The sequence below is a fragment of the Oxyura jamaicensis genome, chromosome 4, assembly GCF_011077185.1.
Source record: "Oxyura jamaicensis isolate SHBP4307 breed ruddy duck chromosome 4, BPBGC_Ojam_1.0, whole genome shotgun sequence".
NCBI classification, from domain to species: Eukaryota; Metazoa; Chordata; class Aves; order Anseriformes; family Anatidae; genus Oxyura; species Oxyura jamaicensis.
This window is the reverse complement of record NC_048896.1, coordinates 65,827,124-65,852,253: the sequence shown is the minus strand read 5'-3', so window position 1 is coordinate 65,852,253 and position 25,130 is coordinate 65,827,124. Positions and strand designations below refer to the sequence as shown.

General features: G+C 43.3%; 1 protein-coding gene across 1 annotated transcript in view; it reads right to left on the bottom strand.

Moving 5' to 3' along the window:
* The window catches only part of ANTXR2 (ANTXR cell adhesion molecule 2), a 110,961-nt gene that overhangs the window by 5,299 nt on the left and 80,532 nt on the right, over positions 1-25,130 (bottom strand). The gene's annotated exons all lie outside the window — the stretch shown is intronic.

Sequence of the window (25,130 nt, the reverse complement as noted above, 5' to 3'; positions counted from 1 at the left end):
CCTTCCTTCCCATCATCTCTATCCCCAGCCTCCTTACTGGGGGAGAAAGGAGAAGAAAAGGAAAAGGAACCTGTGGTCACCCAGATGTAACCCATCTCAAGGGCAGATCTCGAAACCTGCATACTCTACAAATCTGGCCTCTTATTGGCCTGGAGATTCCCCCCAAGCAAAGCCCCTGGTGCTGTGTTATTCTTTGAGATGTGGTGGAATGTGGCAAGCAGAGGAAGGTATTTAGTTCTGATTGAGCTGCTCTCAATTTATAGATGAGCAAACTGAAGAAGGTGAAAGACTAATGTTTAACTCTGTTAAGGATTCATCACTCTAAGCCTGTAGGTATTCATCAACTGCAAATCAGGGTGCATGTGATATAACCAGCATCGCTGTCTTTGTGCAAGTTGGTTTTGGGAAAAAGATTCATACTCGTGTAAGGTGTTTCTCTAATCAAATTCAGAACTCCCTGTGTAGTGGTATCTATTTCAGCTCTTAGAAACAGAATATTGAATTTCTATTCTGTTTAATCTGAACTTTACAAAAAGGACTATTTATATCACTAGAAGTGCTATTTACTAAACAGTAGATTTATCTATTTTTGGCCTTCAGAATTAAAACGTTTGTTCTATGTAACTAATAAAACCTGCGAATTACCATCCTAGCATTACCATGGTCGGACAGTGTGGTGACTTAATGTTACACTCATGTCCCCGTACTCAATTAAACAATCAATACAACCAATTTGAATTCAGATGTATCATGCCTTGTAAATCACTGGATCATAAACCTTAACAATACCAACATGTAGTCAGTATAAAATTAAACTAAATTAGTATTTTAGGGCTAGAGTAATTAAAAAATGAGTTATGCAAGCATTCTGTGATCTTCGTGTGGAATATGGGGTTATGTCAACGCACCAGATTCAGCAGAAAAGAAAACCCTTAACTATGAAATGCTTGAAGATGCACTGCAGGAACCACAGGCGAAGAATATGGTATTTTAGTTGAAAAATAGAGAGAGAAAAATCTACAGCTCAGGTTTTTATATAAGAAGGAATATTTTTATGTTACGCTGAAGTCATTTATTACATTGTTGATTATCTTACAGAATTTAACTTACTGAGCAACCAAGATAAATTAAAGGCCTTGCGGGGCACCCAATATTAAAGGAAGGGGATGCTCCTAGTAGACTGCAGGATAGATCCTCATGTGGCAATGTAAAAAAAAAAAAGTCCAAGAGGTGTCTGCCGAAATGGCCATGCTTCCTCCTGCTCTGTGACCTTCTGCGAGCCTGTACAGCCCTGCTGGAGCAGTGCACTCAGCATTTGGAGGATGCCTTTTGGACTGCACTGTGCTATGAGCCTGGAACTCATCTGTTGATGTTGGCTAGATAGGTATGAGAAGCACTTTAATTTGTGTGTGTGCATGTGTGAGCAAACATACGCTGCTTTCCAACCATCTGTAACCCAACACTGGGCTCTTTGGTGGAGGAAGTGGAGGAAACTTTACAGGCTCCTCTGGAGCTGTGCCCACTTCCCGCACTGCCAGAGCTGGCCCTCCACGTTCCCAGCGCTCTATGGATATTCACAGCATAGCTCCTGGGTAATCTACAGAGACAAACGGGTTCTGCTTTCCTCCTGCATTTTTTTCAAACTGGGCTGCAGAGTTTCTGCATTTTCAGTTTCATCCTGCAAAGATGTTCACCCGTAAATCTTTGTCCTGGTCAAACATTTAAGAGTCCATTGGGCTTGGGTTTTGTTTTGTTTTTCCTCCCTTCAAATACCACAGACAGAAGAAACAATGCTCAGCAAAATGTGTTCTGGAATGTGCAGGGGTGAGAGTGAGAGGCGATGCTCTCCTGGAGGTGATTAATGGCAAGGTCTAATAGTAGACTTGAAATGAGCAATGGTATGATGGCTGGCCGTCACCGAAGCTGTGCGCGCTGTATTTGTTTAGGCTGATGTGGAGTTCTTAATGAGGTCGCAGGCTGGCAAAGCTCTTGACCCTTCCTTTCCCCCATTTCATTGTACTGGCTAGGAAGGCACTGCAGGGTGGGCCTGGGCTGGGGGGAGCTGGATGGCAACTCCACAGATGCCCAATAGGCTGGGCAGTTTTGTTGCTTTGAGTCATGCCAGAGTATATTTTTTTCTGTTATTAAGTACCATCTGGAGTGCATAGAGCTTTTTGAGAAGCATCTTTTTTAGTATATGATATATGCAAAGGAGAGACAAATGCACAGATATGGATGTACGGGCTCTTTTCTTTGTATCTGAAACGTGTACTGCATTTGCCAAAACAGTAACAGCAGCCCTCACAGTACTCCTGCTAAGGCTGAAATTCAGCAAAAAACTGCTCTTCTGTTTTCCAGCATGCTCTGGTTTTGGTACTTGCATGAGACATACTAATCATTGCTTTCTGAACCAAAGGGACTCACTGCATGGAAACGACTTTTCCAAAATGAGTCGTTATTTAAGGGGCAGATAACAAGTGTTTTAAGTTTGATGGTTTGCTCTCCTTTGGTAATTACTAAGGATGCAATTAAAGGAAGTCAGGATCTCCAGATAAAACCTTGAACCCGGTGTCAACTGCTCAGTGCTATAACAAGATCCCAGTGAGGTGTGGGGTCTCCTTGGAGGCTATGGGTCATTCACCACTGACATCCTCCAAATGCTACTCAGCTGACAGGCTTGAATTACCTGAGAACTGTAAGCAGTTTAACACAAAAAATTTAATTGTAGAATCATAGAGACATTAAGGTTGGAAAAGACCTCCAGTCTAACCATCCCCCTACCACCAATATTACCCACTAAACCATAAGGGGAACAGAAGAGGGACAGAATGTCCTCAATTCAGAGTAAGACATGAAATCATTTGCTAAGCACTGAAATAGCTGGCTGCTCTGGGTAGTCATAGGGATTGGGGGTAGCTCCTAACATACTACCGCTCAGATCTCTGGCTGTTGTTTTTTGGTGGTATTGGTGTGTGTGTGTGGCTTCACTTACAGCATTCTTCTGTAACTGAGAAAGAGCATGTGAAGCAGTCTGTGAAATCAGGGAGGCTGGAGATGGGACATTTATGATACCCAGCCAGCCAGCCTGTGCTGTGTACATTGTCACCTGTGCATCATCCTTGCATGTGACTTGGTTCTGTAGCATGCTGAGTAACTGCATACATGTAGGTAAAGGTTCCCTGTACACTGCTTAATTGTTCAGCATCCGACTTAGGACTGATAAGAACAACTGCATTTTCTGAAGTAGCACTTAAGCTATCTTTTGTCCAGAACAGATGTCTTTTGTACCGCCCTCTGTAATACATGCTTTCATAAAAGATTGGCTCAATTTGCAGCTGGAGGATCAAGATCCTACAATGTCTGTCAGTACAGTGTCTCAGCAGAGGCTGAGAATCGTGTGCTTATTTCTTACCCACGGCTGAAGGGTCTCCATAAAGAGAACATACCCTTTTGGGAGTTGTCTTTTATATGGCACACGTGAGCTCTGCGCCCTCCAGCCCTGTTGTTCAGCGCTTGCAGAGCCGTGAGGGAGGGGGTTTTAGAATAATGGCACTCCTGAGAGGAGTATTAAGTGATGTCGTTTATGTTGGCCCTGTCTTTACAGCATTGTCAGGGCATCTTTCTGCCCTGTGATCAGTGCAGCCCTGTGAGCCCAGGTTTGTTGCTCCTCACAAAGCTGTCTCGCAACAGCTCTCTGCTACAGTCTGCTGAGACTGTAGATGCCAGTGGGGCCCTCAGATGAGAACCTGGTTTACCTGATTCTGTTTCCTCCTAAGCTTCGTTTCCCTGTGGTGTGCCTCTAGAAGGAGTCAAAGTTCCGAGTGTGAGGTTCTCCCCTGTAGCTTTTCAGTAAAGAACTGGACTGCATAAACCTTTTCTTCTTTGCAGTAATACAAGTGAACAGGCAATTTCCTGCTTTCCAAACCTCTTTGGAATCATTAACTCCCTTACTGGTATAATAAATAAACTCCTACCTGTGCTCCTGGCCTGCAGGCTTGCACGTAGTGGTGACAATAAATGGGCATTTTAAAGGAACAAAACCGGTGGGGATTCAAAGTAGGTGCTGAGATGACAGCACTGGCAACACCTTCCTCTGAGTCTGGCAGCAGGAGCCGCATGGTAGTGGGGATTTCCTTACTGGAGAAGTCCCGCTGCCTGCCCTCAGCACAGCCCAGTACCAGAGGGGCACACAGACAACAGCTCGTGCTGACAAACCTGTGACGGGTTTGCACGCCAAACCCACTGCGCTGCAGCCTTTGGAAACAGACCTGGCTGATCGTGTCTCACCATAGCCAGCTAAAGCAGTGTTAACTACGGCTCGTGTCACCTTGCCCCCATCTCCTGGGCATTAAAATTCTACTGGCATTAACGTTCGTGTGCTTCTTTACTAGCTCCCCTGCTCGGATGTATTTCACTGCTATAACCGTTACAGCATTACACTCACCTCATAAATATCCATTGACAAGCTGGAGCATACAACTGAAGTTAAGTTTATATTTATATTTATATATTTTAAAGATGGCTGATTTATATGTTTACTTTGGAGAGCGCTTGCTAACCCACCCGTGTCCCGTGCAGGCCTAAATAGCATTCAGAGACTTACGCTGGCATCTCTTTTTCTTGTGTGCTTGCTCTTTGTCCCTGACAATCAGGAAATCCCTCGTCCCAGAGATCTGGGAAGCTCAGAACATTGCAGGAATTTGCTGACAGAAACCTGTATGCTCTGTTGCCAGGCTCTCAGTTCTAAAACCTCATCTCTGCAGATGTGCGTTGCTATTAGCATGTTTATTTTATGTATTTTGCTGATATAAAGCAAAACCACTTTAAGTTGTTATTTTCCTGTCCTTGCACATGTTGGATTACTACCCACAGAAGACAACCCATACCACATCGCAGGGGCTGTGTGCTCACTGACTACCGTCCTGAAGCGGTGCCGTTCAGCAGCCGCACACATTGCAAGTGCAGAAGTCCCAGTCGGCAGCGGCAAAGCGTGCTGCGGTGATGGGTATTTAGCATGGGAAAAGACGACTCGCAGTGCTATACACCGCTGGAAGTATCATTTTTTTTCACAGAATAAATCAGCAATTAATCTCTTTGAGGAACTGGCATTATTACTGCAGAAAATATTATTACTGATATAGATATTAGGAGCATTTCTAGGGCTGCCCAAGTTGTCTTCCTCCCCAAAATTACTTAGCCTATTGCTGAAACGTCACTGACCCAGATGAGGTAAGCTCTGAACCCCAGCAGCAACACTGGATATGCTCAAAATCCACCCAAAAGAGCAACCACAGAAACAAAGTAGAAACAAAGTACAGGCAAATAGTGCTACATATTTTTAACCTTAGGAGGACTTTTTTACACTATTGAATTTCTTCAGTAACTTGAGATAAGTGGAATGTCATATAACTTGTTTATTATTCTCATATTTATGTAATGTAGCCTCCTTAGCATGTGTGCATGCACCTCACGATCTTTCCAAGCAATCTGGCAGCCATGTAGGTCAGTTTTCAGAAGACACGTATCCAAATTTCAAGAACAGTTGTTTCAGGATGAGAACTGGCAGCATCTGACTGCTTTGAGGAGAATGTGCCAGCACAGGTACAGATACCTCAGTAGCTGAGTCTGACTTCAGGCCCAGCTCTCGTCCCTTGGTCTTGCTTTAGGTGAGGGCGAGTAAAATGAGAGCCGAGTGCAAAAAGGAGGACAACATGAATTTCTTTTAAATGGTAGTTCCCTTTTTTCTGCACCAAATAACTACTGCATTTTAGAGTATAGGCCAAAAACTGCCAGTAAAAGGTTCAAAATAGGTGTTTTAAAGATGTCACCAAATACATCAAGTGCATAATGGATGGCCAGGTGTCTGTAGCTGCTGTGTCAAAAAATGTTTCTTGCAGGAAAATACTTAGCTTGTTTGTAGCCATCTTCCTCAAACTGTTACGTTAATGTAAGTACTACTTTGTGGAGAGAAGCCCTGTGGGTGTCTTAAACCCACTGATGTGTTATATCTGATGTGGTCCTGATTCAGTGTTCACTACTGTTCAGCAAAGCTGCGAAGATCTGATTTGTTTGTTTCCCCAAATACCCCTGACTTATGCATGTGGTTTGGTAAGTCTCATGTTGGCACGGTTTGCTGTTTGGAGCAAACAGTCACTAGTCGCACGTGCGTGCGTACAAAATGCTGCTGTTATGATCTGGCAAGGCTTGGTAACCACTTTGTACATTGCTCAGATGTAAATGAACATGCTTGGTGCAGTGAGGAATCGGGGGGTATTATCTGTAGTATTTTTAGTACACTGGCGGCTTTGGGAAAATGCTATTAAGAACAGCTTTTCACCCCCACTAATAACGCTTATTTTGTAACTGGACATATGGACATTTCCGCACAGTTGCTACAGTGAATAAAAGCTTGGAAGTACATGTTTACCAGTGGTGTAACCTTGTGAAAAGCAGGACTGAAAGGATTTGTAGCTCAATATGCTGTGTGGCACTGAAAGAAGCATTTCTACCAAGACTCACAGTACTTGAGAGCACCGATTCAGGGGTAGACTTTGAAGACATTTTTCCCACCTTGGAAAACTTGAGAAGAGTAACCCACAAAGTCCCCTCCACACTGTGCTCCTGGCAATTAGGTTGAACGCAAGCAGCACACACACTGCTACTGCACTACGCACTGCACGGCTACACGTCTGTGTCTGCAGGGAGCTGGGCTCCATGGGGCTGCTTGGGGTGTGAGCATCAGTAGGAGCAGCACGCGCTGCGGTTATTCTTATGGTTGGTACCCTGCTTGTGTTTCTGAGTGCCAGTCACCCTGTGACTTATGCCACAGGGAGACAGCTTGTGCCCTGACCAGTTTTCAGAGAAGGGCAAGAAGGGGAGTGGATTGCCAGCAGCCGGGGAAGTTAAGGGAAAAAAGTACTCAACTAGTGTGAGCATTTGCTGTCTTGCCCAGACAGGTCGTGGTAATGAGGAAGGGAGGGATTTATCTTCCTTTGCCAAGTTTTCTGTGACTGCTTTATTCAGCAGTTCTCCAAATAATCTACTGCCTTGAAAAAGAGTGGTTGTGACAAGCTGCTTCTCCTGCGAGTTGGCCTTCCAGGTCTGGGAGAAGAGAGGACGATGAGCTGCTGAGCTGGTTGTGTGGGCCTTAGGGGAGAATAAAACTGTATGCATTTGTAGCATCTGCTTCAAAAGGAGGTTGTGGCAAATATTTTATTCAGCAGAGCTGGAGGTCTCCTGTCTCTAGAGGGCAGGAGTTTGTTGTTTTCCTCAGACGAGGCAAGCATAGCTTACGCAAAAGGAAAGGATGTGGAAATGGCCTGCAGAGTCCCTGTTTCTCCGTCACGGGTTCTGTGGAGCGAGGGCCTCAGCTCTCTCCATCTGACCCCTTGGCAGGAAGCCTCCCGCACTTGCAGCGCTTCTGCCTCCATGGAAATACACCATGGCCTGGCAAGGTTTGACCCTGCTTTCCTGAAGGACACATTAATGTTTTCCCATTGCAAGTGCTTGCCAATGGAGGGCTCTGCTCCTTCAGATCTAATTATGCCTTGGAAGGCAGCTTGGGCTTGTTCTCACTGCCAGAGGGAAAGTGATCTCTGTTCTGGCGGGTGTCCCAGCACACACCTAACCCAGCACTGATGCTCACCCAAAGGGGCGCGCTAACCGGGCCACCTCTTCCCTCATGATGCCCAGAGCGTTAAGCTGAGCTGGTGCTGGGAGAGTTCCCTCTCCCCGAGTGAGAAGGCAGGGGGTGTAGGATCATGGGATTTTATTTCTAGGTGAAGCTTCAAGAGTTCTTCCTTAATTTCTGTGGCATCTGCTGTATTGTTCTGGGGTATTTCTGCAGTAGCTCTGCAGGGAGGCGGAGGGGGAGCTCTGAAGATAGAGCTGTTTTCTCTGAGAAGTGTCTTTCCTCTTTGAACTTTTAAATGTACTGAGATGAATCCTTGTCAGGAGTAAGTATTACTGGGGGACCCCATTTATATTATGGGAGGACTGCAGCCAAATTGATGTCAGGCCTTAACTATCATGCCAAATGGCTTCCCCATGTTAGCATCAGGAAGGATTTCTTGAGTCCTCTGCACCTTTTCATAGGGAAAAAAAGAAAGAGAACAATACGCTTCTACATGCGTAAAATTTCAAACCTTGTAAAATCAGAAGAGGATCTTAGAGAAGCCCACTAAAGCCAACAAACATCAAAACCTGGCATTCGCAGGAGTTTTTTCATTGAAAAAGGCAAGAATACCAGAAATTTACAGTTCCTAGAGATGGCAACTCACACGCAGAAGTCCAACATCTCCATTATTCCTTCATCCCCTGCATGCAACCATTTGAAGGGGAAAGAATGCAATTTATCTTTCTCTGACATCGTCGATGGCAACAGATAAACCATAACTGTCAGAAGAACCATTTTCTTCCAACTCCTTCCCTCCACAATCATGACATCAGCTGAGGAAAGTCCCCTTCAAGCCCATCCTAAAACCTTCTTCCTTTACAGACACTTCCCAGAGTCTCATCTTCCCAACGCACTTCTTTAACACAGCCTTTTCTGAAGAAACATCATCCTCTCCGAACAGCCCATGTAAGTACGAAGCAGATGCTCTACAACTGTTATGTCTGTGAGTCATCCAGGGGTCACGTTCTCAGCTTGTAGCACAGCAAAAACATGGAATTCATACCGCAGTTCAGGGCCTGGCCCTTTTGATTTTACAGCATCCGACTAGCATATGATAATTACTTGAAAAGAGAGGATGAACATTTAGGATGATATATAATTATTTTTGCCTTTTAATAACTACCACATTATTACTGTGGGGGAAAATCTTACTTAAGAAAATCTGTGAAAAATGTCAATCTGCTGGAAGATGTAGATAGAGTTTAAGTGAATTGTCTTTGGGAGAAGCCTGGAAATCCCCCAGCACGGCGGGTGGGTGCGGCTGTGGCACAGTTGTGACTGCTGAGATTGAGATGGCTCCGTAGCTGGAGAGACAGAGCCGCAGCAGGAACCTCACGAATGCCTGCGTGCACACTGCATGTAACAGCCCTCTAGATGCCACTGTGATCCAGCTGTCACTTCACCAACTGAAGCCTTTACAGTGCTATCTGATAGCTGGATCCTTTGCCGTAATAATGAATTCAACATTAATGACATTGACCACTGGGCCCAGTAAGGAACGTGAACGCCAAGCTGTTTCCGACCCCTCAACCCATCGGCTTCCCTGGTACAATCAGCACATGTCGACGAGTCAGCTCCCCTTCCCGCAGACAAAACCCCACAGCACATCATTAGGCTTTTGTTTCCATTCACATGGATTACTAATCATCAACTTTGCAGATATTTGGACATCGCTCCTGTCCCCCTACCAAATCTTCTCCGTACAGAGTGGTGTTGAAGTGGCAGCTCCAGAATCCTCTGCCTTGAACCAAGGCCTAAACCCTTCGTGAAAGCCAAATCCTTGTACGGCACAATAATTAAAATGACCACAGGATGTATTTTCTGCTGTGGCCTGCACCACATCTGATTTAGACCTTCTGGATTATGAAAGAGGAGAATTTATAAAGCTATCTGATTTATGTTCTTATGCATCGCTGTCAATCTGCTTTGCTCTTGACTTGCAAAGATGTCTATTAATTGTATGCCAGGCATAATTCAAACTGGGTGAATTTATTGCTATTGTTGCTAGTATTACAGCTGGTTGAAGCCCTAGTCATTGACCCATGATCTGCTGTGCTCAGGGCTCAGAAAATCTGCAAGAAGAGATTGCCATAACTTGTCCGTTACCGTACCCAGTGCTTATTTCTGGTGCTAATAAAAGGGGGGACAAAGCTGCAGTGGTGACACTCATTTCTGCAGCAGTCCAGCATTTAAGACTTGGTGCCTCTGTCCAGGACCACAAACTGTTACAGGTAAGGGCTGCACATCTTGTTCCTTCTGTAGAAATTAAAAGCTCACCCTCTTCTTTGGACACAGACCGCAGAAAAGATGTGGTGCAAGGAGTGATGGAGCTCTGGTGAGCTGCAGCTGCTTGTAGCAGACACAGGTCAGAGCAGCCCTTGAACTGCAGAGCTCTTGTGTGGTGGAAGATCAGGAGCCAGCAGAGGAAGAGAGGAATGTAGGAATTGTGCTCATACAAGAAGCTATTTCAGTAGGCAAGACAGGGTGGGCAGCACACATGCAGCAGGTTTCTGTCATAATCTTTTACAAGAGGTCTGTAAATTAGGAATATTTTTGTCCTACACTATACTGATCATGAGCTCTGCTCTCCTTACCTCCACTAGTGAGGCATGTACGAACTCAGGTGTAGCAATACTAGAGTTAACAACTGCTAGTTTTTAAGCACCACTTCTCTGAAAATCAGCAGTAGTTCCATTAAAGTCAGCAGTGTAAAGCTCATGGAAATAGGGTCAGAAGCTGGTCCTCAGATTGCATTATGACAATGTGGTGTCTACCACGGGCTCCTTTTCAGGCCTACAAAGTAGCTGGCCTGTCACAATGGTGCTAGCAGCCGCTAGGATGTGTGCACTGCAGAGATACTGCTCGAGTCCTTCAGCAGTTGCACCATTTTCCTTGTGGACTGGGCTATGTGGTTTGGCTCTGCATTCTTTGAAATATTTCTTCCTTGTGGGGAATCACTGCTACAGATGTGCTTAGTGGAGATGCTGATGTTCCCTAGAGGCTAGGAGAAGTGTCCTGTGGGGACACTCAAACTGTGTGTATCCTCTCTGCTGTACATTTTTCTTAAGTTAGTGGTTGGTACCAGAAAAAGGATTTGGTGTGGGTCTTTTTATGCCTTGAATCCTGAGGGTGTTATTTGGTCTACAGAGCTACCCACATGGGATTGCCTTCTGTCACTGCCCAGGCGCTCTCTAGATCCCTTGACTGTTAGGCACGTCTGCATTGCCCATCTTTCCTCTTAGGAGCTCTCCTGAGAAACACTGGGGAATGGGCACATGGTGCTGGTCTTTGTTTTTTAGTATCTGCCTTTCCCTTTTTCCCTTCTTGTACTTTGATCAGTGTAATTTGTGTAACGAGTTCAGGGTTTGGGTGAATTTTTATTATACATATGCCCAGAGATCTTGGTATTAAGTGTGTTTTTAACATTAATAAATAAATATGCTCATTTGTTATAGAATTTCTATTGTTGATTAGGGAACACTAAGCTCTTGCAAATCTCAGCTTTCACCTTGCCAATCACTGTATTCCTGTAAGTGCACTGCAGTTATTTGGAACCTTTTCTGGGTTGGTGTTGGCATCCTTTTACTAGATTACATTTATGCATTAGTACCATCTGTGCCTGCTGTACCTTCTGTGAGTTAGCCCTGGCCAAATGACTGGCATTTATCTGGAAGTGCACTAAAAAAGAGAGAGAAAGAGAGAAAGAAAATGAAAGGGGGGGAAGGAGGAAGGGAGACAGTAAGGATGGTACCTAGAGCATTATGCTTGCTGCTGGCACTAATGGATCACAGGGAGGAAGACACGCTGGTGAGCACAAACACCTGCACTGATGCCCCCACCTCAACTGCTGATGAAATCTGCCTTGTCCTTTCAGAGCCTTTCTCTCTCAACAAAATCCAGTTCTTTCTGCCCTGGTATCCAAACAAACTCCCCCTTCCCTCACATTCTAAAGGAAAGATACGCTGTTGAGACTTAAAAAATCTACTGCAACCTGAGGGCTAGTTTGGGACTGGGGACAGTCTTTTTGCATTGCATCCTGGTTCAGTTTGGTTGGAGAGAGTTTGGACCGAGTGCTGCCTTTAATCTGTCCGCTAGGATTGGAGGTTATTTACACTCTTCACTGCATATAGGAATGCAGATGTCAGCTGGATCTATCATTTTGCTCTCCATGCAGAGTCATCTGTTGGCCAAAAAAAAGTGTGAAATAGCTTCTTACTGTGTTTTTGCTATAAATAAAGAGTGAGGTAAGCATTTTCTTCTGTAACTAGTTTTTAAATGTCTGTCTGCTTGCTTGTCACAATTAACAGATATTGTTCCTTGTTCAAAGAGTACTGATAGCAGCACAGCCACCTCCCTCCAGGACTCCCAAGAAATCGCAGCATTTCATGCAGTCCAAAGCTTTATTACCTGTCTTACAGCACACACTACATGGCTGCCTCGCCTTCGTAGCCAGTCACATACCAAAGCCAGGCTCCACCTTCAGCCTCTTCCCACTGGGACTGCCTTCTCCCCCACGGCTGTCTAGGCTGAGGTACTTTCAAGAGAAGGGCCTTTGAACCTTAAATCTCTGCCTGTCTGAGAGATAGGGAGAGTTTTAATGCTAATAGAAAGCCAGTGACAGCATAATGGTCCAAGTGGACCATTATGGTGCAGAGACAGTCTTTGGGCTGTGTGCAGAGACAGTCTTTGGGCTGTCTCTGCACACAGACTGACAGAGCATTCACAGCCAGAGCTCCCCTCAATTCTTAGATTCTCTTTTTTCCCACTCCAGCTATGTCTGCGTCACGAGCTAGGATGTTCCTAGCCCTGTGGCTCCCTTGTCCAGGTAAACATGCTGTTTGTTTAAGAGATGGGCAACTGATTCAGTAATTCTGTGATTCTGTGATAAAGGCCAATACGTCCTTGTTTTTACTATCTTTGTGGTTTCAGATCAGTTTCACTGAACCCAAGAAAAAGAACTTTGTCCACCAGGTTTTTAATTGATAGCAGTCTGTATCGGTCTGTCCCAAGTAGGTAGGTACAAAATACTAAGAACAGATATAAATACAAATGAAGAATTCTTACACCAAACATACATGTCTGCTAAGAATTTAAAAGGTAATTACGTGGCTTAAAAATGTTTTTAATGTAATCAATGCACTGTCTGTCAACAAAAAGCATGTGCCTTAGCCAGCCAAACGTATATTAGAGAAAGAGTGAGCACGCAAGCCTCTGGCAGAGGGGCTAAGAAGCCACCTCTGAGCCAAGCACTACTTGAATGTTCTGCATGAAGACAGGACTTATCTTTGTGTTTGTCCAGACAGTGCCCAAACTGATCAAACTCTCTCTTCTTTCTACCAAGACCTGATGTTGTGCAGTTAGAGCTTGTGATTTATACAGCATGCCTCCTTCCTGGACTTGTTCATCTCCACTGCCCGTTCTTGCTGCTTGTTTTGTGTTCATGGGGCAGGTGTACTAGTGTGGGAATGCAAATCACATCCTTTGATCACTCTTTGGTAAAGGCAATTTCTGATTATATTAATGGCATAATTGTACTTTGCAGGGACTGACTTTTCGTCATGGCATTTTTATAGCACCTAGCACAGGGACTCATGGCCTGCTATCGCAGGCCCACTGCCGTCTCAGCCAAGGCGAGAGAAGTAGTTATAGGCAGGCTTTGTAGGCAGTGGGCTGGGTGGGGCCAGCCTGGAGCTGGGGAGCGAAGCTCCACCTTGTGCTTTTGGATCCATTGGCTGGAGGGAATAGTTCGGGGAGCACAGACAGCTGAGGACACGGAAGGCATGAAAGCAGCAGTGGCTCTTCTTGCTCTGTTGCACCAGTGTCTGTTTTTCAGACGTGCTCTTACAGATGTATTGAACTAATCTCTTCCCCCAAAATACTTGCAGGCATTCTCTTTTCTGCACTTTGGGCTGTCTGGAGTGCTCTTACTTCAGATTTACATCACAATAAATAAGAGAAGAACTAGAGCTGGTTTTATAAATATTTATAAGTAATACTTTTTTGTTGTTGTTGTTCTGAATGACCACTTTCACACTGTGGAATCTTTTCTACCAAGAATATGATGTTTGGAATTCACGAATTGCTTTTTCTTTCTTTCCATATGTTCCGTGTTAAACATATGCTATACTTTATATTTAAAAACTAGCAGCAGACTGAAAAAAAATAGACCACACCATAAAAATATGTTTGCTTCATTATCAAAAGCTTCTGGGTTTTGGTATTTTTTTTAACACATGAAGGGGGGGTGAACACCCTTGAGGACAATTTCAGAATGTGCAACTAACTTTTAAGAGCTGTGGAGGGAGTGAACATCTGGTTCTTCATTCACAGCATATATAAGGCTTGTCAGAGCTTAAAGCTGTGTATTACCACCTAGAGTTGGTGATCCAGTTGTCCATTCTGAAATGGAGGGAGGAACCCTTTCAATTTATTTTAGGAATCCAGCCTTTGAATGCTTGGGTAGTACTTCAGCTGGCCTCTTCTGGAAAACTGCACTGGTATAAATCTAAAATGGGCAGTCTGACTTGTAGGTTCCTACCTTCTGACCTGAAACACCTTCTTTTCTACCCTGTTTATGATCTACCCTGTTTACTCTTCTTCTACTCATCTTCTGCTTCTGTCTATAGAAGTACCTCTTGCTTACCTAGTACAGGCAGTGAACAAAATTCAGCACAGAACTGGGCACAGCTGAATGTTAGGTCTGCATCTGGCATAGCTGGTTAGGGGTGATCTGTCTTGCAGTACTGAAATGTGCAGAAACACGCCACCATTATTTTATATAAACTTGGCCTGCGGTTCTGGTTTGCTGGGGACAGAGAGGAGGGTCAACAACTCCATCATGAGCCAGATTGACATCTGTACACAGCCATGCCCATGCTCTTGGCCAGCTACGTGTAACCTTGAAGTTGTGCAGCTTGGTTAGCCAGGGAGGAAGAGGAGGAGGAAGAGGAAGAAGAGGGCTGGCTCCTGTTAGCTTGGAGACAGACAGCTGTGCTCCAGGGGTTTATACAGTGGGGCCACGGCCAGGAAGCTTCTAGTCAGAACCACTGCTGAGCCGCTGACTACACCACAGCGTAAAGAAGTGTGTGGACAAATCCTCTCCCCTCTGCAAAGGACCACTGAGCCTTGCAGTTTTTCAGCAGCACGTGAGACGCTCGTCTTGCAACCATATTGGATGGCGCTACAAGCGTAGCAGACCCCTGCACTGCTGCAGGTGTGCCAGCCGGTGCATCTCCAGTTAGATGGAATTCCTCAAATTAGGGAATTTGAAAGAAGTGATAGTTGTCCTCATAATCTATTTCAGTTTACTCTCTAAAGCACTGATTTTTATTATTTTTTAATTACTAAAACGAAAAAAAGACTCATCACAAAAAAGCCCATTTTTAAGGGTGGGGAAATGGTACGGAACGTTTAAATGGAGTAAGATTAAAAAATCCTGTGATAAATTTAATTGGTGAATTTAGGAAAGGAAATGGGGTTTGTCATTTGTTATATAAAAACCAAATTATGTGGCTGTTGCTATGGTGACAACTTGTTTATTATACAGCAGAGTAAACTGTGAAAATTTGCTGCCTGAGAGAGCTTCAAAGTATGTACTTTTCCCCCCATTGTTTTAGGTATTTTTCATGAATGTTTAATATGCTGCTTTTTGGAAGAGGAGGAGGAATGCCCAGACATCCCCTAGCTAGGTGTGAATATTTTGAACTTTACGAAATCACTGCTAATTTAGAACTTGTCTTCTGAAATCACCTGGTAAACGGCCACAGCAACATTTAGAAGTAAAAAGCAATGAGGTGTGCACAATTATCTTCTAGAGCTGGAGACGCACACATACTTAAGCTTGAATTTAATTATAATACAGGTAAATTGGTGTATTTTTAAAATCCTGTCACTGATGGGGATGAAAGCTATTTCTAGTTGAAATCATAATCAAATAAAAGCCTACAATGTTAAATTATAAACTTATAAATATTCTTGCAAAAATAAAATACAGGTTTAATTATGATAATATATTTCAAATTGTATTTTCAAACAAGTGTAGTTAAATGAGTGAAATAGCTGTGTGAATAGTCTTAAAATGGCTTACATATATTTAGCTGCAGTCAGTGAAGGGCTGATTTCAGCTAAATGATTTTTAAAAATTTAAAATGTCACAGGTGTGTTTGAAGGGTCTTGTACCAATTTTAATAGAATTTAATCAAGCCAATCTATCATTGCGTATGCACATCTTTGCTGAAATAAGTAGGCCCACTTTGCTTGTCTAAAAATCCTTGCTTCTAATCGTCCATTTGCAAAGCAGCTGAGGTTTCCGAGCTGGTCAATTATGTACAGAATTCAAGTATAAGCAGTATGAGACCATCATCAATATACTATTGTCACTTGAGCCTGGATTAAGAAAATATACTCCTAGCTTTGTTCCTTACCAGTTGAGAGCTCTACAGCTTTGTCTACAGTTGAATGCTAGCATATAATCTTATTTGCTGTAATAGACAAATTACCAACCCAGGCTTTTTGCTCCCATAATCTGTAAGGGTGTAAACTGAGAGAAACAAAATGCATCAGCAGAACAGAATAGACACTGCCATCAATGAAGTATTTCTTTTCTTGACTAATCCTGTTAAAATCAACAGGGCTACATTAAGATACGAGTAAGAATAGGAAGATGATGTTCCCTCTGTACAAAATATTGTCAGCATCACACAGTGCTCCACTAGAAAATGTAAAATGTAATGACACGGGGAAATTTTGTTAGGAAATACAGCTGTAAAATCTATCACAACAATCCAAAAAATAAACAAACAAAAAACCTGATGTAAATTGGTGGGTGGTCAGTCTCTGTATTGAAACAAATCTGATTTCAAAGCAAAGTCTTTTTAAAAGAAAGCCTTCCTCCAGCGCTTGCAACCCAGCTAACACAGCATTATAAATTAATGCAAAAGATGCCAAAAGGCCCCTTAAGTAGAAAACATCAACACACAAATGTTAAGCAAGAGATTTGCAGAAGAACTTCCAGTCTCTGAGTCCCACTGAAACACTTCACATCCCATAAGCCCCTTTGAAAATCTCAGTCCTGTCCTGTTGCTGTAGTCAGATCTACTAGTGGGAGTACATTCTCCTTCAGACCAGACACAATTTATGGGGATGAACGATCTCTTCCCCAAACACCCATGACAGAGTCCGTCCACTGAACATATACACATATGCACGCACGATATCAGGTTGGAGTAGGACCAGAACCATTCCCACCCCTCTGCCTTTCCTTCTCCTCCCTGCCAAGGCCCAGCAGAGGTCTCAGATGAGCACACGATGTTACGTGCCATATGTGCTGCAATACCTATGCACAAGAGGATGAGTTAAGGACAGAGCGTCAGCCCTAATTGGAGTAAGCTGTCAGACCAGAGATGGGCTTGTGCATTTGAAATTCTGCCACTTGGACATTGAAACAATCACATGCCAGAGCTCCTTCTCTCCCAAAGGATAGTACAGATTAAACTCAAATGATGAGGTTAATGTGGAAAGAAGTGTTTTTAGTTACAAATACAAGAGACAGGCTTTTTAAAAAAAGCTTCTCGGTAAACAGCTGATTCAAGCAAAAGGAGTGTCTCATGTTTCCACAGGGAAAGACATGGAACGTGCACGTACAAGCACTTGAGGGTTTCTTCCTAGGACTCCTTAACAAAGGCTTCATTAGTAAGGTATTATATAAACACTAAGAAAACTGTAGAAGCAGATTTCTGTTACAAATAGCAAATGTGAAGTTGTGTTACAGAGGAAAATTCAGAATTTAATTGATAGCAGAAATCCTACCCCCACTACAACTGCAGACCTGATAAAAAGCTTTGGCTGAATGCAGATAGGAGGCTGCCAGCACTCACTAGGAAAGATCCCACCCTTTGGATGAGTACATTAACTCAGCTATGGCCTCCCAGAAAAGAGCCAGCTTACCCTTTTTCCTCAGAACTGCAGCCTTTGAAGAGGCCAGGGATGTTTGAGGCAAGTGTAAAATGAATGGGTACCGTTGAAAGAAGACCAAACAGAAATCCATTTGCTACTAAAAGTTAGGGATTTACACTTCACTGTTGGCAGCATTTGTTATTTTAGGAGAGCTTAGTACAAACGTCTAATTTGCTGGGGGAAAACCCTGTAATCTCTTTAACATTTGCTGTGGGTGAAACATGAGCAGGAAGGAGAAGCACATGGTACATCTGGAGGAAGCACAGGGGCTGACACAGCTGAGCTCACCCTTTCGGCCTAACCTGTTCAGATTTCAGCTGCTACTGCAAAGCTAGGACAGACATCTGTAGCATACCGCGGGCCAAAACAACCTCATGCAGGCAACCTCCACCAACTCTCCGTTGTTTTACTATGATTTATGGCTCTGTAGGAAAGCACTGTTTATTATAGATATCAAAAACTCATTGCTGCAACCGGTCATATGCAGGCCTCTTATTAAAGTAAAAAAGAACTGTAAAAGCTGAGTACACAGTTAACACCGGGAAACACTCTAAAAATACATTTCTGTGAAGTATTGGGTTTTCCTATACAATAGCACTCCCTCTAATGAGTTACCTGCAGAAGGGTAAGAGCCCGGATAAGAAGCTGACTAGGGAGCTGGTGGTAACAAAGAACAAGCCTTAGCACACAGCTACACATGCACAATACATTCAGCTAGGAGGACGACAGCTGGATTTTCAGCAGGCTGCCAAGCCCCTTCCCCAGTACCATGGTTGTTACAAGCTTTTAAAATCAGAATAGTCAGGGATGTTACATAGCGAGTGACTTCCCGTTCTGAGCAGGACCTAAATGCAAAATCCAGATGTAGCTCCCTTAGTTTAACTTCAGGTGAATGAAAGTTTGCTGGGAATTCATGAGTAAAACAGTGAGAAGGGAGGGGGGGTGGGGGGTCTGGCAACTATTTTCTCCTCATCAGAGACATTCTGGGGGGGGAGCTCAGCAATTTCTAGGGGCAAGCAAAGAATGAGTTGTGTATCTATGTGAAGAATGGATGTTGGCACCATGTTACTCCTTTGGCCTGTTCTTGCCACTCACCCCTGTATGGGACCTCTTGATTGATCTTTCTGATGTGTAGCTGCTGTTCAGTCAGATTGCGCTCTGCCTCCTTACAAATGGCATGTTTGGTAAAGGGAAAGCCTTTGCTGTGATGCTTTTGCTTGTGTTTGTCCTCCACCCAAGGTACAGGTCACCAACTGGCACTGTCAGGCTCAATAGAACAAGGCTGGATCTTTACCAGGAATTCCCCAGGTAGAAGACATTAGGTGTAACTGGACAGCAGGCTCAAGGTTTCCAGGGGGAACAAATTTTTAATGTTAATACAGAAGAAATAAACCTTTTGATATCTCTTTGAGAGGATATTCTCATTAAGGCTTTGCTACTACAAGTACAGATCAGGGAAAAAATCCTTTTCTTACTTCCTCCCACAGACAAGTGATTTGGCTATAGCTAATTAAAAAGAAGAAAAAAAGTGGCATAAGCTTAATTAAGATTTTAATTCAGTTACTAAGTATGAGAATAAATCACCGCAGACGTGATAGTGACAATAAGAAAATACAGTGCCTATTCCTCCACTGAAATAGAGATAATAGCAAATGATGAGGAAGGAAATCTGAAAAGGAGAAAGGAACACAACCTTCTGCCCCATTTGGAGCCCACTCGGGCATGATGCATTCACAGGGGGGTGACACCACCTGCGTAAGTGCCTCATGTCCAAGGTGGGATTGCATGTCCACTCCTCGGGCACTCGAAGGTAGGGAGTTCAAAAAACACCTCCTCCTTTCTCAGCCACCCATCTCCTGTGAATGGAGTGCTTTGAGGCTGGCCACAGTGCTGCCAAGCTACAGCCACATTGGAAAGGAATCCCAAATCTCAGTGCTGTCAGAACACTGGTGTAACAAATTATTGAGCATCAGCAGGTCTCTCAGACAACTGCCCCACAGCCAGGAACCCCTGTGTCAGGATGTGCAGGTGCTGTGGCACACCATGCCTAATAGCAATGCTTAGCTAGTACTGGAAGCACAGGCAAGTGTTGTACTGCAAGTTTTCCCGCATCTCTGTCAAGTCGACAAAAGTATTTATTTCTGACTGGCACTTAAAAGTCCTGATACTTCTCTGATTGATTAAACCACCTACAAAACCAGGATCCAAGGGCAGCAAAACTCGTTTTCTCAAATAGAGTTGTGATTCCTAACTGTAAGGCCAATGAGAACCAGAACTGAGAGCAGTTTTGCTGGGTTTTTGGAACACGGCCACAATCTTTAGAAATATAGGCAAGAAATAGGGAAAATGTGAAACTTGGCATTTTTTCCCCCAAGCACCATAATGGCTTTCCTTAGTGGAATGGCTTTAGCAGTGGTTGCAAATACAAGAACGAAACACATCTTCTCAGCTGTAGGGACTAATCATTGCAAGTGGCATGGGAAGAAGCAAAAGCAACCCTCCCTCCAGAATCTATGCAAAAATCCTTTTTTCCATATTCAACTCAAGCTAATTAAGATCCCCTGAAGTAGACTTAGTTTCTTTGAGAAGCACCTCAGCTTGTGCAAATTATATTCATTTTTAATCTAAAACCACAACAATTTTAAAAAGTAGCTCTGTGTTTTTATAGTGTTAAGAAAAGGTGATGGGGAAAGAGCGCATCTTCACTGCTTGGCTAGTACTTTGAAACAGCTCTCCTGTGCAAGGTTTTCACATGAAGCTTTCAGTTCCAGATCCTCATTCACAGGAGTTAACGTAGTATTAAAAAGGAGAAGTGACTGCTTTATTTTAAGGGCAACTTCCTTCTTATGCAGAGTGCTTAATATATTGAGCAGTATGCAAGAATAATTAATCCTAGTACAGTTGTTTTAAAAAATTATACCATCTGAACATTAAAAATGCTGCAGTAGAAGAAAAAACGTTCTGAATTTTATAATATTGCATTTCAAGGGCTAGAAAGGGAAAAAGAAATACATATATAACTGAACATAAAATAATCTCCATTCTCACCCCTCTCTCTCTTCATTTTATCCCTGGAAAATGGCAAGTTTTATAATATTTTGATCAGGGAAATAACGGACAGGTTTGCACTTAGGCGAATACCATGCAAGGCAAGCAAACTGGTAGCTTGAAAAGGCAGTTCACAGGGCTGTGGGCAGACATAAGACTTTGGCACAATATGGGATGCATTCACAATTTAATTTCAATAGGCTGTTAAGCTTTTAACCACATTAAGCATATCCACCACTGATGGCAAAATCTTTCATGTCTTCAAGTCTGCCACTTGAGGGTTTCCTGCTTCTGGCCAGGCTCTGGGGCCCCGCCGGGGAGTCTGACCTCCAAGCACACTGCACGTTCAGTCATTCTTTTCCTTTCCTTAAAGGCAGGTGTGTGCATGTGTGCATACAAACACTGGGCATTACAAACATGGAGCTATTTTTTTACTTTCTGAACTTTTAAGATCATTCAGTGAATGCGTAACTTCGTAGTTACGGTCTTCTTGTTGTTCTTTGCATGACAGGCTTTTTAAAAGGCAAAATTAAATGTTTTCATGTATCCAGGACTTTGCATTATTGGCTCAAATGCTTTTTTAAAGCTCTTCTATGATGAGCTCTGTCTCCAGCAGGGATATAAACTAGCGCTTAACTAGTTATCACTCTCAGCTGCCAGGTAGACATACTAGCCTTTCTAACTAACCATTTTTTAAATTCTGTCTTGGTTTTCCCCTATGCACCACACAGAAGGGTCTTGTACTATTCTGCGCATGCCTCTGGAGATCGTGGGATTAATGGGCTGCTGTGGTTTTATACTTGCTAGGGACTTCCGAAGCACTACCTTGAAGCCATGATGTTTTTATTAAGTCACATAAAAAGGCTAAGAATAAAGAAAATGAGACAGCATGCTGAAGTTCAGCAGGCAGGTGAAAAATGCAACTCACATTTCTTACTCTGAGAAATCGGGCATCTCACTCAGTTGCCCCCAGATTATAAAATCCAGGTTAAAAAAAATCAGCAGAAGTAAACAGAAGTGAGGCTAAACAGCTGTGTATCATCCACAAGGTATTAACAGAAAAAGCTCAAGTTGGTCTCCCCCAGTTTTGAATGTTACCTTCTAGTTTCAATGTTTTTACTTTTCAAGTATTAATTCTTGCACATGACCCTTGCTGATGAGAAGTCAGTTCAGACAAGGCAGTGGCAAAAAAATAGGTCCCCAGTGCATTGTGATATTGACACAATGTCCTCAGATAAGACATTTCAGCAAAGAAAGTGCTGTCCCTGAATAGTGACAATGTTATTTTAAACACTGTTTTTTCCTTTGGAATCAATCTAGCTGCAATTTCAATCACACACTGTCTGTCATCTGAATCACAAATCACAGTTGGCTGGGTTTTTCCCCTTCTTTTCCTTGTTTAACGGAAGAAAAAGAAGCAACAGCAGAAAGAGAAAAAATAGTGAAATAAAAGCCAAGGATGGCCTGATGCCAGCCAGAGATGCTGGAAACTACCAACTCCTCCTCTTTTACAGTACTCTCTGATGACTCCACAGTCATTTCCTCAAAAACAAGTAGTTCCACAAGAAATCAACTCAATGAAGCCTGGTTCCCCACGGATACCCTGCGAGTGCATCGGCACAGGCATGTCCTCGGGGAGCTGCCTGTGCTAGAGCTTCTTCTTCCAAAGCAACACCACAACATCGTCCTTTTCTACCTGGCCACCTCTTCTATGAAACATAAAGGGAACATGATGTCTCCGAAACCTGCTTCATTGTAGAATGTCCCAGACTGTAGAATGACCAACGCTCAGCACCTCCGTGTTGCGGCCTGTCCTCACTGTCACTGCAAGACACTGGCACCTCAGTCTCAGCAGAAAACCAGGCCAAAACCTGGGATGCCCTTGGGCAGAGTGTGGCAGAAATCCTTCCTGAAAACCTGCCCCAGCAGCCACTTCTGCATCCAAATGGCTGGTGTTGGGTGAGGGACAGGATGGTGAACGCTGCAGCTAGTTAGGACACCCACAGTGGCATTTCAACAGGTGGCAGCCCACAGCCTCGCTGGAGGAGGGGACAGAAACAACCGGACAGCTTAAGAGGAAGCATGGCCATTTTAGCTAAGTGTGCAATCACATTTTCAACATAATTAGGTGCCTAATTGTGCACCTAGGCCTAGCTGATGTATTTGCATGTGTATCTAATTATGATTTATGTAAAAGCTCTCTGCCATAATGCCATGCTCTCCAATCCAACAGAAGCATTTGTAAAAGTGAGAAATTAGTTTGAGTTGTTTCTTTTCTGTAGCTTTAATTTTAAACTTACTTGTTTGGAGTTTTTGGAACTGATCAAGCTGACTGAGCAATGTCAAAACTCACAGCAGCATTACTGCAAGACAAGCGTAGTGCCACATGAACAGCTCTGAAAAAAAAGCAAAAATTCCAGGGGAAAGGCTAGGATAATGTTAACGGATAAAATTTCTGTGTAAGGCTTCCAAACAATGCTGATGTTGGATTTCTCTGGTGATATGCGTGTCACATTGAAAGAGCTTCCACCAGCAGTCAACGAGGTCAGAAGGGACCTTCTTTTGGCAAGTGTTAAACAGGAGCAGCAAATATACCAGCTCTTATTTTGAATCATGAGTTTGTTGCTTCCCTGATTAAGTCAAAAGAAAGCTGCCTTCTTTAGAAAGCCCTGCCTGCGAATCACACCTTTTAGTCTAATGGTGACTAAAACTAATGGTTTTGGTTTGCTAGCTGCAAGCCTCTTTGAAAAAGGGCAAGATTTTTTAAAATGTTATTAAATTACATTTAATACATTTAAGAAATTACATTTCTTTCCATTTTGATATATTCTTAGTATCTGCTCTTACGATTATTCAGCTGCCATTGAAACTGCCATAACAGAGACGCCACAAAATTCTCAAGACCAACCAGTCTAAACAGCCAAGCAATCAGAGCTCTTAATATAAACAGCACCGTGAAAATGTCTATTACTTTCCTTCAGTGAAACGTTTTTAACCGACAGTATCCAGTCATTCTTTATGTTATATGATGTCAAAAACACTTACTGCGCAAGCAGAGATCTCTGTTTCTTTTGCCACAGACAATAAATCTTTAGTGTCTTCTCTTGATACGCATCACTCCACTTGATCTCAGGAGGCACTATATGTCTCTCCTTCCCTCTCCCTCTTCTAGCAAGGTCACTTTCTGGTGATGAAACAACTTTTCCAGAAGGTTCAATAATTAATATCTGCTGATAATACCTTCCCAGAGCAGCGCTTTAAAGCTAATGCAGGCTCTTCACAAACTTACAGCTTGAAGAACCCTTAAAATAGACCCAAGTAGCATCTCTGGAAAAAAATCAGCCTCAAAAACTTAAAATGCATAGGACTAAACTCAGCACTGATATAAACAGATCTGTATCCACTTACACCAAAAGGAAATTCAGTACTTCCTCTCTCACCAATCATCATTATTTTACTACTTGCCTGAGAACACCGTCATCCAAAAACTTGTAATAGAATCTGCCATTAATAGAAAGACAGAAATACCTCCTGTTGCTTTCACCACTGTATGCATAGGTTCTGCAGTAATATCACAAGTGTTAGTGCTGCCCAGGAAGGTGTCTCTTACTGCAGGATGGATGGTGAGTCGCGACAGGAAAGACATACCCTGCACCAGAAGTTCCAGAGAACACAGAACGTGGTTTCCTGTTGCTGTTCTTGTGCTCTCTTCTACCAGATTTTTCACTGCTGCCAAGCAAGCTTTTTCAGGTGATGTCAAGTGAAAGCAACAGTTGACAAAAACAAAAAATTGCATCCAAGTATTTACTGAAAAAAATGCTAGCATTTGGATGAGGTCTGCATTCAGTGCAATAGATGGGAGACAGAAGCTTGTTCATCAGAGGCAGGTTTCAGACCACAGGAGCCTTGAAATCTCGTGTCCCTGTCTGGTTCTTCTTCTGGAGTGGTGAGGTTGAAGCATGCCACCTCCTTAGGGATTCATCAGCAAAGATGAGATAATCTAAGCCAGAGTCTGCAGAGGCTAGCTGTGATGGCACTTTTTTATTGGACTTGATTTTTTCCTGTACACGAACATTTCTCTCTTCAATACAGATCTTGCAGCTCTTGCAAGTGGTCCAGCAGCCAAAGAAAAACTTCATTCATAGCTGCCAGGGTGCTTCACATAACCCTGCAAAGACGGAGCAGGAACACTGGCCACACCTCTCCTGCCTCGAGTGTCTTCCTCCCCATATGGATGACATGCCAATACCACAGGACCCAGTCCATGCAAAGATGTGTGAAGTCCAGGAATATTAACACCAGAGCAACAAAAGGAGGGATGGAAAAACTGTGCTGAGGAGATAGGTTTAATCTATTCCAAACCCCTGAAGTACTCCACTATAACGATCTTGAGAGTTGCTTATCTCACAGTTCAGTGAGAGCACGTGCCTGCTAACGACATCAATGGGGACCA